The sequence below is a fragment of the Molothrus aeneus genome, chromosome 24 (genome assembly GCF_037042795.1).
Source record: "Molothrus aeneus isolate 106 chromosome 24, BPBGC_Maene_1.0, whole genome shotgun sequence".
In the NCBI taxonomy this organism is placed as follows: domain Eukaryota; kingdom Metazoa; phylum Chordata; class Aves; order Passeriformes; family Icteridae; genus Molothrus; species Molothrus aeneus.
Window position 1 is genome coordinate 3,506,107 of NC_089669.1, and position 11,988 is coordinate 3,518,094.

The 11,988-nt window shown below is 51.3% G+C and overlaps 1 protein-coding gene across 1 annotated transcript in view; it reads right to left on the reverse strand.

Annotated features, from left to right (window-relative positions):
• SLC45A3 (solute carrier family 45 member 3) overlaps positions 1–11,760 on the reverse strand; it is a 31,057-nt gene extending 19,297 nt beyond the window's left edge. Inside the window, exons 1-2 of the mRNA XM_066565436.1 lie at positions 11,722–11,760; positions 11,196–11,283 (exon numbers count right to left, since the gene is read on the reverse strand). The gene's annotated coding sequence lies outside the window, so the exon portion shown is untranslated. The remainder of the gene's footprint in view (positions 1–11,195; positions 11,284–11,721) is intronic.
• Positions 11,761–11,988: the final 228 nt, after the last annotated feature.

Sequence of the window (11,988 nt, forward strand, 5' to 3'; positions counted from 1 at the left end):
GCAGGAGGGGAAATGAGATGATCTGCTTCTGCTTTTCACTCATTTCTGCCGCTTAAAGACTGTCCCCATCACCCCTGGCACTTGATCCAAATCAACCTCTCCCCCCAGGGTCTTTCTTCTCTGCTTATTATTTTTTTTTTCCTTTTTTTTTTCAAGCAGAAGAATCAAAATGTAAATTCAACTGGAAAGGGGGAAAAAATCAGCCCCCTCCAGGTGCCCCCTTCTCCTCAGTGTGGGGACGGGCACAGATTATATCCAGCACCACATGACCAGGGCCTGTATTTATGTGTCAGAGTGTAAAACCCACCCTGCTGAGCTGCCTTTTCTCTGCCTGGGGCTGGGGGCTTCTGCTCTGCGTCTCCTCCAGCAGCCCCACAAAGGGGATTAAGGAGAGCCCCTCAGCCCTGCAGAGTAATCCATCAAATTATCCCTTGTTGGCGTTGCTGTCCTCTTCAGGGGAAAGAAGAAAAAAAAAAAAAAAAGAAGAAGAAGAAAAAAGCCCTCCAAAAGCTTTTAAAAGCACTGAAATTACACTTGAGCCTGAAACACTCCACCCAGCTGCTGGAGCCCCCAGCACAATGGGCTGGTTGTGAAGGGGATCCCGGCAAGTGAGGAGCAAGGAAAAAGAGATGGACACTTAAAAAGGGCAGCGGCCTCCCCAGGGCTGCAACCCCAACAGGTGCCTCAGACCCCCCATTCCCCTGAGCCTGCAGCTAAAGATTCAAATTTTTCATCTAAATATTTCAAACTGGGAGCTGCTCTGAGATCTCCTTGTCCCCCCAGCCACCTGCAGCAGATCCAGCCCTGCAAGGCTGGCTGGGCACCCACTGAGAGGGAATTTGGGGATTCAGGCCCTGCAAGGCTGGCAGGGCACCCCAGTAACCACTGAGAGGGAATTTGGGGCCTCAGATCCCTCCATTCCCCTGAGCCTGCAGCTAAATACGAAATTTTTCATCTAAATATTCTAAACTGGGAGATGCTCTGAGCTCTCCTTGTCCCCTCACCCATCTGCAGCAGATCCAGCCCAGCAAGGCTGGCTGGGCACCCACTGAGAGGGAATTTGGGGCCTCAGACCCCCCCATTACCCAGAGCCTGCAGCTAAATATTCAATTTTTCATCTAAATATGAAGAAATATTTAGATGAAAAATTGAAAAAAATATTTAAACTGGGAGCTGCTCTGAGATTTCCTTGTCCCCTCACCCATCTGCAGCAGATCCGGCCCTGCAAGGCTGGCTGGGCACCCACTGAGAGGGAATTTGGGGTGCTGGGATGGGTTTGGTGAGCCCTGACGGCCCCAGGGATGCGGCCTCAGAAGAGGTGAGTCCCCAACAAACTGGGGCTGGGATCACAAACTGGGATCACAAACTGGGATCACCCCAACAAACTGGGGCTGGGATCACAAACTGGGATCACAAACTGGGATCACCCCAACAAACTGGAGCTGGGATCACAAAGAGGGATCACAAACTGGGATCACAAACTGGGATCACCCCAACAAACTGGAGCTGGGATCACAAAGAGGGATCACAAACTGGGATCACAAACTGGGATCACCCCAACAAACTGGGGCTGGGATCACAAACTGGGATCACAAACTGGGATCACCCCAACAAACTGGAGCTGGGATCACAAAGAGGGATCACAAACTGGGATCACAAACTGGGATCACCCCAACAAACTGGGGCTGGGATCACAAACTGGGATCACAAACTGGGATCACCCCAACAAACTGGGGCTGGGATCACAAACTGGGATCACAAACTGGGATCACCCCAACAAACTGGGGCTGGGATCACAAACTGGGATCATAAACTGGGATCACAAACTGGGATCACCCCAACAAACTGGAGTTGGGATCACAAACTGGGATCACCCCAATAAACTGGGGCTGGGATCACAAACTGGGATCACAAACTGAGATCACCCCAACAAACTGGGGCTGGGATCACAAAGAGGGATCACAAACAGAGATCACAAACTGGGATCACCCCAACAAATTGGAGCTGGGATCACAAACTGGGATCACAAACTGGGATCACCCCAACAAACTGGAGCTGGGATCACAAACTGGGATCACAAACTGGGATCACCCCAACAAACTGGAGCTGGGCAAAGAGAAGAGCAGAGCTGGTGGCACCCAGAGCACCCACGTGGCCCCAGGGGCCAGCTCAGCACTGAACACCCCGACACAAAACCCCTGAGTTAAAAAACCACCAGTGCTGAGTGAGACAGAAGCGTTTCCCCATCTGCCACGGGGAGCAGGCAGAAGCCTCAGTGCTCTGCTCTTGTGAGCCCTCCTGTCTGCTCACATGGCTGGGAAAATGGGAAGCGAAACTGGAACTTGTTGTTTGCAGCTGGAGCAGAAATGCTGGGTGAGGGGACAGCTGACCCCTCTGCAGGCCAGCTCTGCCCCAGCACTTCTGGCTTTATGTGGAAAATGACAGTCACAGGGCCAGCCAGAGGAGTCTCAGCAGTGGCTCTGGGGTGGGAAGGACAGTTCTGGTGTCTCAGCAAAACCCAGGGGCCAGAACAAAGCCAAGGCTGGACACGAGGCTGCAAATCCAACCCCTGGGCTGTGGAGCAGCTCAGGAACAAATGGGGGAGTTTCAGGAGGGATGAGGGGTGTCCCTGACCCCAAACTGTGCCCACACAGGGGTCAGACAAATTTCATCCCAGCAGGAGCCACCAGCACCCAAAACTGAACTCCAACATCCCATCCTGCTTTGGCCAGGAGCTTTTTCCTCAGGAAAAAAAGGGAATAACCCAAACTCCACACATGCTCCAGGCACACACTTCCAGGAGCCACCAGCACCAAAATCTGAGCTCCAGCCATCCCATCCTGCTTTTGCCAGGAGCTTTTTCCTCAGGAGAAAAAAGGAATAACCCAAACTTCACACATCCTCCAGGCACACACTGCCAGGAGCCACCAGCACCAAAAACTGAATTCCAGCCATCCCTGCACCTGAACTCTCTCCATCCTGCTTTTGCCAGCACCCAAAACTGAACTCCAACCATCCCTGCTTTTGCCAGGAGCCCGTTCCTCAGGAGAAAAGAACAACCCAAACTCCACACATGCTCCAGGCACACATTTCCAGGAGCCACTAGCACCCAAAGCTGAGCTGCAGCCATCCCTGCACCTGAACTCCAACCATCCTATCCTGCTTTTGCCAGGAGGTTTTCCTCAGGAGAAAAAAGGAACAACCCAAACTCCACACATCTTCCAGAACCCCTCTGGCTGCAAATTTTGGGAGCCTGACCTCGTGCTCCTCCTCAAAGGAGACACTTGGAGCCCTGGACACACACCCAGGGCCCTTCAGCAGTCACAGGCTGCTCAGGCCATCTCCCCACAGCAATTTTGTGCCCCACGGTCCCAGTTATTTGTGTCCCTGCTAAAAGATCCCTCAGGCAGCCCTCTGACCTCCCCTGGCAGGTTGGGGGGTTTCTCCCTCTCTGTTTTCTGTCTGTAAAATGAGGTCATGGCTTTGAAGCAGACAAAAGAGCCTTTGCAGGGTGAGGAACAGCCCCAGGACAGCTGGGAGAGCTGAGCCCCAGCACTCACAGCCCAGAGCTCTGAACACCCCCCTGGTGCCCCTGGCATGGGAATGGGCAGAGGGAATGAAGCAAAACTCTCTAAATATTTTAAACTGGGAGCTGCTGTGAGATTTCCTTGTCCCCCCACCCATTTTCACCCTCCCATTCACCCCTCTGGCCACGGAGAGGAGTTTTTGTGCCAATGTCACATCAGAGGGGAAGGTGTGCAGGCAATAATGGGAATTTTCTGGGGTGTTTTAAGGGCAAAATCCACATCTCAGGGCTGTAAAAAAAAAACAAAACAGTTTCACGTGCCTGGCTCTGCCTCCTGCCTGCAGCACATCATCAACCCCTGGGGGTTAATGAGGGGCCTCAGATCACTGGGAGACTTTTCCTTATCGCGACAGAGCAGCCACCAGGCCTGGGCCTGAAAACGGCAGATTCCACAATTTTATTTTTGCCTGATAATTGCAAAGATAAGGAGCAATCAGATTTTTATTTCCTGAGGCAGATAAGTTTCACTGGAAGGTCTTGATGGAGAACTTAAGGAGCTTTTGGCTTTCCCCCTTCTCACTATCAGTTTAATGTGCTGTGGACTCACAGCATGCAGGGGTTTAACATTCACCAAAACAAATAGAGCAGTGAGGAATATCTGGAAGGGAAATTTTCCACTTTAAAAAGAAAGGAAAAAAAAAACCAAAAAAACAAAAAAAACCCCAAAACCAAAAAACCCAAGGAGGTTCAAAGCTGCCATTTGTCCAGGAGGTGGATGGAGTGAGGCATTTTTACCACCCCCTCATTCCCCACCCAGACAGAAACCTCACTTTCTATTTTGAGCCCTGGAAAGAACATCAGCCCTGAATAAATTATTAGCTCTTTTACTAATGAGGCATGGGGTTCAAGTTCAAAGCTGCCTGGATTTTGCAGAGCCCTCTGAGGGGTTCTGTGGCACAGGGCACAAGGGGGACAGGCAGGAAGGAGCTTTGAGAGCTGAAATTTCTCCCTGTTTGCTGTTAAAAACAGGAATGGAAGTTTGTGCAGCAAACACTGAGCAGGGGCAGGGTTTTCTCTCCATGCCAGGCTGCCTCTTGCCATTGTTTGCTGGGGTAAAGTTCAGAGAGCCACAAATGAGGCCCAGAGATCTCTGATATTCCTGCAGAGTGCCCTGGGCACACAGCCAGGGCACCTGGGGCTGGCACCCAGCCCTTTCCTGGGCCACGCTGGCTGTGCCACCACAGGGACAGCCCAAAGGCTCATCTGTGGGAAATGGGTTTGGGGAGAGCCCTTAGGGCCTGACAGAAGGCACACCCAGGGTGAATCTGTGTGCAAACTTTGGGGAATGGCATCTACAGTGTGGTGTGGCTAAGGCTGGCAGGAAAAGAAATGCTTATAGGGTTTTGTGATTTGGAAATAGTTAATTTCTGATTGTGATGCCGTGAATTATACCGTATTCTATATAGAATAAAATTATATATTATATAATTAGATTTATATTATATTTTCTATATTATATTATATTATCTATTATATTTTCTATACTATATTATATTTTATTACCTATATCTATTTTATTCTATTAATTCTATTCTATTAATTCTATTCTTTCTATTCTATTACATATAAAATAATTATATATAATTATATATAATATACTATATCATTATATATCATATTATATATTATAGTCTATTATACTTTATAGTATATATTATATTTTATATTATATTTTATTATCGATTTTATTTTATTATATACTACATTACATTATATTACATTACATTACATTATATTATATTACATTACATGTAACATCTGTATTGTCTCATCCTTCTCACAAGACTGAAAATGGAAGAAAACTTTTTAAAACACCTCTCAGTTACCCCATCTCTGAGTCAGGAAAGGGTTTAACCCAACACTCATCCTCTGCTCTCAGCCTGGGATGGATGGGAGGCTCTGGGGGCAGCACAAGCCCAGCCTGGCTTGGAGAACCACAGGTGAAGGAGTCCCTGTGGGATCACCTTCCCAACAGCACATCCTCCAGCCTGAGTGAAGGCATCTCAGCCACTGAGGCTGCAGGAACTTCCCCTGAAACAATATCCATGGGCTAGAAAGATTTAATAGCTGGGAAGCGTCCATCTGTCCTTCCTTCCCTCCCTGCAGCCATCCCCTGTGTCATTCCTGAGCTCTGCTTTGGATTTGCACACTCAGGGCCTCCCCAGCTCTGTCCTAGACCTGGCTCAATCAGTCCCCATCCAAAGCCACCCCTGCAGGCCCAGCTCAGCCAGTCCCCATCCAAAGCCAGCCCTGCAGGCCCAGCTCAGCCAGTCCCCATCCAAAGCCACCCCAGCTCAGCCAGTCCCCATCCAAAGCCAGCCCTGCAGGCCCAGCTCAGCCAGTCCCCATCCAAAGCCACCCCAGCTCAATCAGTCCCCATCCAAAGCCAGCCCTGCAGGCCCAGCTCAGCCAGTCCCCATCCAAAGCCACCCCAGCTCAATCAGTCCCCATCCAAAGCCAGCCCTGCAGGCCCAGCTCAGCCAGTCCCCATGGAAAGCCAGCCCTGCAGGCCCAGCTCAGCCAGTCCCCATGGAAAGCCAGCCCTGCAGGCCCATTAGCTGCTCACTCGGCCTTGGCCAGGGCACAGCAGCCTTTTGTTCCAGCTGCTCCCGCCGGCCGCCCCTGGTGCACGAATCGTTTGTCACCGATGTTCCCAACAGGAATTGTTTGTGTCCAACACTCCAAAATGTACAGGAATTGTTTGTCACCAACACTCCCAAACACACAGGATTGTTTGTCATCCATATTCCCATCAGGAATCATTTGTCACCAACATTCTCAACAGGAATCATTTGTCACCTACACTCCCAAACACACAGGAATAATTTGTCACCAATCTTCCCAACATGAATGGTTCGCCACCAACATTCCCAAAGGCACAGGAATCATTTGTCACCAATATTCCAAACAGGAATTGTTTGTCACCCACATTCCTAACAGGAAATTTTTGTCACCAACACTCCCAAACGCACAGGAATTGTTTGTCACCAACATTCCTAAAGGCACAGAAATCATTTGTCACCAACCCTCCATCAGGAATTGTCACCCATATTCCCAAAGGCACCTCTGGATCCCAGCAGTGGCCACACAAAGCCCTCCCTGTCCCCTTTGCCCGTACCTGGCACCCCAGCCCGCTGCCACTGTCCCCTCCCTGTCCCTTTGTGCTCCAGCTCGGGGTTTATGGGCCCTGCTGACCCCCAGGGAAGAGCTCACCCCGTGACCACAACAATCCTTTATTGTCTGTGCACAGCTCCAAGGCAGAGCTCGGGAATTGTGCCAGAATCCAGAGTGAGGTAGGCAGTGATCACAGGGAGAGCTCCAACAGGACACCCTGTGTCAGCCCAGCTCCTGGAGGTGACCAAAAACCACTCTGGGTATCAACTCCCCACACTGAAGTGACCCCACAGCCCTGGGAGAGGGGAAGGAACAGGAAAACATCCTGGAGCAGGGGCAGATCCAGCCCAACATTCCCCAGAAAAGGCACAAAATCACCATCAGGGATAAAATCACTCACCAGGTCCAGTTAAAGTGGAGGGGTTTGGTCAGACCCACTTCAAATCCCACCCAAAAGCCAGGTCTGCTCATTAATCCCAAATTAAGAGCAGGGAATTGGGATGCAAATCAGCAGCAGAGCTGAGGTCTGAGCCTCACCTCAGCCTCTCCATGCAGCAAGTCAGATCCCAGCAGGATTCACTCCTCGTGTTTGGGAAGCAAAGTGTGATCCAGGGATTTTCCTGCATGCCCCATTTCACCCAAAGTCTCAAGGCATAAATCTAAAGCAGGATTTCAGTGCTGCCCACAACTCTGTGCACATTATTCCTGGGGCTGGCTCCAGCCTGCCCTGTGAGAACATTAATGTCTTCTGAGTGCTGACAACCTGCACGGATTTGAGTCACTGCACTCATTATATTTCTGTTTTTCCTGAAGTCCCAGCTCCTGCAGACAAACCACCACAGAGAACTTCAGCTCCCAACAAAACAAAGGTGGGAAAAAAAAAACCAAAACACCAAAACAGCTCCTTTGATTGAAGGGAAAAAACTTTCACACCTCACAAACCAACCCCAGCACCCGACATTGTTTTATTTTCAAATAAACCTCAAACTTTGCCAGAGGCCATCCTTGAACTTCCTGAGTGTTCCAGCCCTGGCCAGGATGAGAATTCACCTGCAAGCCACCAAAAGCTGGCTTTGAAATCCCCAGAATTCGCCTGCAAGCCACCAAAAGCTGGCTTTGAAATCCCCAGAATTCGCCTGCAAGCCACCAAAAGCTGGCTCTGAAATCCCCAGAATTCGCCTGCAAGCCACCAAAAGCTGGCTCTGAAATCCCCAGATCAACAAGCCACGAGGTTCCTGGGTGAAGGACAGGGCCAGAACTCGGGATGTGCACTGAGGGCATTTTCTTTTAGCTCATGTGCAGCAGCAGAGAGGAGGAAAAAATGGTTCAGAGCAGCAAATCAGGCACCTGCTCCTTGCTGTGTGTGTTCCACCCCCAGACAAAGGAGCCTTTGGGACCACATTCCTCCTTATTTTGCCAGACAATATTCACGGGGGTCTGTTTCTCCTCTTCCGCAGGCTGGCAAAATGTTAAGCAAATATTTGGGAAGGGCCAGAGGAGCTGACATTTTAGGATATGAAAACAAGGAGGAAGGGCACAAACTGGGGGGGGGGGGGGGGACCTCCAAGGAACACCAGGCAGACAAACAGGAATGGAATGGTGGCCTCAGAGTCCCACTCTCAGCTTTGTTTTCTCAGCAAGCAGCCCCACAGCTCAGAGGGTTGGGCACATCAGCAACTTCTGCAGCTCCATGAGGCAGGGCCAGCCCCTTCCAGCAGCGAGGAGCAGCAGCAACACAAGGAACAGGACAGGTCTCCCACCATCAGCCTGAGATAACCAAACACTGGGGCACAGAACTGCTAAATAATCCTGTATTTTTATTATTTTTCCCGTTTTCCTCTTCTTTTCTTCTTGACTACCTTGCAGGGATGGTTTTAAAACTTCCCCCTGCTTCTGAAAGGCCAAGATTCCTCCCTGAGGGGTCTCCATGCCCTTCCTCAGCCGAGCTGGGGGTCCCTGCTCTCACAGGGACAGCCTGGATGTCTGACATGGGACAACCAGAAACCAAGAAATCAGCACTGGGAAGAGCTGAGAGCTGCTCACGAGCCTCTCGTGACTCCCTTGCTGCACACTCAGCTTGAATCATGGGTTACACGGGGCTGAGGGGGCACCAGACTTGCCAGGGTGGCTCTTTGAGCTGGGTTTTTAGCAGTTTGGGGTGAGTTTTTAGCAGTTTGGGCTGGGTTTTTAGCTGCTTGGGATGGGGTTTTAGCTGCTTGGGATGGGGTTTTAGCTGCTTGGGATGGGGTTTTAGCTGCTTGGGATGGGGTTTTAGCTGCTTGGGATGGGGTTTTTAGCTCTTTGGGATGGGTTTTTAGCTCTTTGGGATGGGTTTTTAGCCACCAGGAGCTGTGCTAGGCTGGCTGCCCACTCCAGGAGCCACAGGGCACCATCACGACATGGAATTATTTCCAAAAAGAGGAAATCCAGCCCACTTTGGGTTCTGTACCCACTTTGGGTTCTGTACCCATCCCTTCTGCTCTCCCTGCTCCTGACAAGGTTTTACACCTGCAATTCTGCTGACCCCAAGCACCACCTCCCATCCCTCTGCTCCTTTCCCTCCTGGCTCCCTCAGAGCCTCAAATCCATCAAAAACCTCCCCAAATTTCCCCCAGCCAAGCCAAGCTTTGCTCTGATGTTGCCTCAGCCGTGATGAGGAGACAGCAACTCCTTAAAGAGCACCTAAAGCAGCCCCTCCTGGGGGACAAACACAAACTCAGAGCTCTGATTTTAAGGCTTCCCACACTCTGGAAGGCTCAGCCACCCCCTCTGTGACAAAAACACTGCAAAAATCTGAAGGGAGTAAATCACAGGAGGAAAACAGACCCTGAGCACAGCACTAAAGTGATTTTTTTAATTATTTTTAGGAGTCTGAACTCCCAATGCCATCAAGAGAGGCACAAGAGCCCAACCATCACCCTGAGCTCTGTTCTGAGGCTTTGGCTGAAGAGAAAAGAGATGAAACTCAGGGAGGAAAAGCCAAAATCACCCCTCCTCCCCTCCCCAGCACTGCCACTTGAGTGCTCCAGCGAAATAAACAGTTTGGGGAAAAGGTTACCAAGAGTTTATGCTAAACATCATTTCCTAGGGACTCTGGCAAAGATAAAGTAGACCCAGGGCTGTGTTTTTTAACTCAGGGATCAGCCCAGTGATTCCAGCCTCTCCCAGCACAGACATGGGCAAAAATCTGCTGATAAAAATGGGATTTTGCTCCTTTTTGCTGCTGGTGGAGTTTGTTTGGAGCATGTGGAGGTGCCCACCAGTGCTCACAGGGGATGGCGCTGGTTCTGCACCTCCCAGCAGCCTCCTGATGCTCACTGGGACCTGCAGAAGGGGACACAGCACCCACAGAAATCACCACAAACTCCCTGTTTGTAGGGGAATATCCCCAAAGCAGCCACAGCAAGGAGAATTCCCTCCCTAAATCCCAAAATCTGGGGATTTATATCCCCTGCAAAGCTCTCATTTAATTTGCTGTTAATTCTGGAGATTCTTGTTATCCGTACCAAATTTCTAATCCTTTTTTTTCTTTTCACTCCCAAATCCTATCAGTCAAGCGCTCTGTGGCAATAAAATCCAGAGTTTTACTCTTCTGTGGCAATAAAATCCCGAGTTTTAGGCACAGCCTGGAATCCCAGGGTTGGCAATCTGGCTCCAGCGCCACTCCCCACGAGGGGAAGCGGCTCTGGATGATGCCAGAAAGTTCAGGCAGCAGCAAATATTTAAAAACAACCAAAAAAAAAAAAAAAAAAAAAAAGAAAGAAAGAAAATTGCAGGTGGGGTGAATAATAGAAAAGGTTTCAAGGCTGGTACATGTTTTTCAGGAGTGTCTGCATGACTTCAGTGCCCAGGTCATTTGGGTACTTTTGAAGTTCTTACTCATGTTCTATTTCTATAAATTTGGAGATATTCTCATGTTACACGTGTGAAGGCTGCTCTCCTGAATCACACCTAGAACCAGAACAGGGCAAAAATGGCATTTTGAGCCTGGCCACTTTCTCTGTGCTGCTCGTGAGTCTAACAGCTCCAGGTGGGCACCAGGAAAGCTCTTTCCCTTCCACTTTTACGTTTATTTGTAACATAAAAATGGAAATCGAGCATCTTGCCAGGTCTGGCCATCACCAGCATAAAATGAATACATTTCTTTTCGTGCTTCTCCCTTCCTCCTGAAGCTGTCATCCGTGGGAAGACAAATGAGCCGTGGAGTTTATATTTATCATAAACAACTCCAGCGTTTTACCACCAAAACCTCGAGCCCGCCAAAGTCTGGAATCCCTGGAATTATCCCCATTGTGGCATTTAGGGACAGCTTGAGGCAGCAGAGCTGGAGGGGAGGCACCAAACCCAAACACAACCGGCGGTAATGAAAATGAGTTTTTCCTTACAGGGGGGTAATGAAAATGAGTTTTTCCTTACAGGGGGGTAATGAAAATGAGTTTTTCCTTACAGGGGGTAAAGAAAACTCCCTCTGCTCGCGTTCTAAGGATTCACTCACCTGTCCCCGCAAGTCTTCAGGATTCCTGGGAGTCCATCCCGCTGCCCAAACTCTGCCCGCTCAGGAACATTCAAACCTTGCGGTGTCCCTGCAGGAATGAGGAGTTTGGGAAGAGCTCGGGGAGGGCGGGACACCCTCCCCAGTCCCTCCTGCTCCGCTTTTTTTTGTTTTTGTTTTCCCGCAGCAGCTCCAGCGCAGGAGCATCAGCCCCGGAGCGCCTTCCTCCTCCTCCTCTTCCTCCTCTTCCTCCCGCGGGCAGCGCCGCCGTCCCGGCCGGAGCCGGCGGGCAGCGCTCGGTGCTGCAGGAGCGGAGGGAGCCCCGAGAGCCTCGGGATGTGCCCGGAACCCCCGGGGAAGGCAGCGGGAGCCGCATCCCGGCACCGGCAGCGGCATCGCGGGGCAGCCACAGCCGCATCCCCGCCCGCGCATCCCCCCGGCCCGGCCCCGTGCCCAGCACTCATCATGCCGTGCCCAGCACTCCCCATGCCGTGCCCAGCCCCGTGCCCAGCCCCGTGCCCGGCCGTACCTCGGCGGCAGCCGGGGCTCAGCGCGGCGCCCGCGCCTCCGCCGCCGTTTAAAGCGCAGGTTGGGCGGGCAGCGAGCATGCGCTGCTGCGGGCGGGGCTCCCCCCGCCACGGCACCCCCGCCCCGGGGCCGCACCGGACGAGCATCCCGCAACCCGCCGGGAGAACGGCCCCGGTTCCCAAAGCCCCGCGGGGAGAACAGCCCCGGTTCCCAAAGCCCCGGTGCCCGCAGCCCCGGTGGGAGAACAGCCCCATCCCCGCAGTCCCGG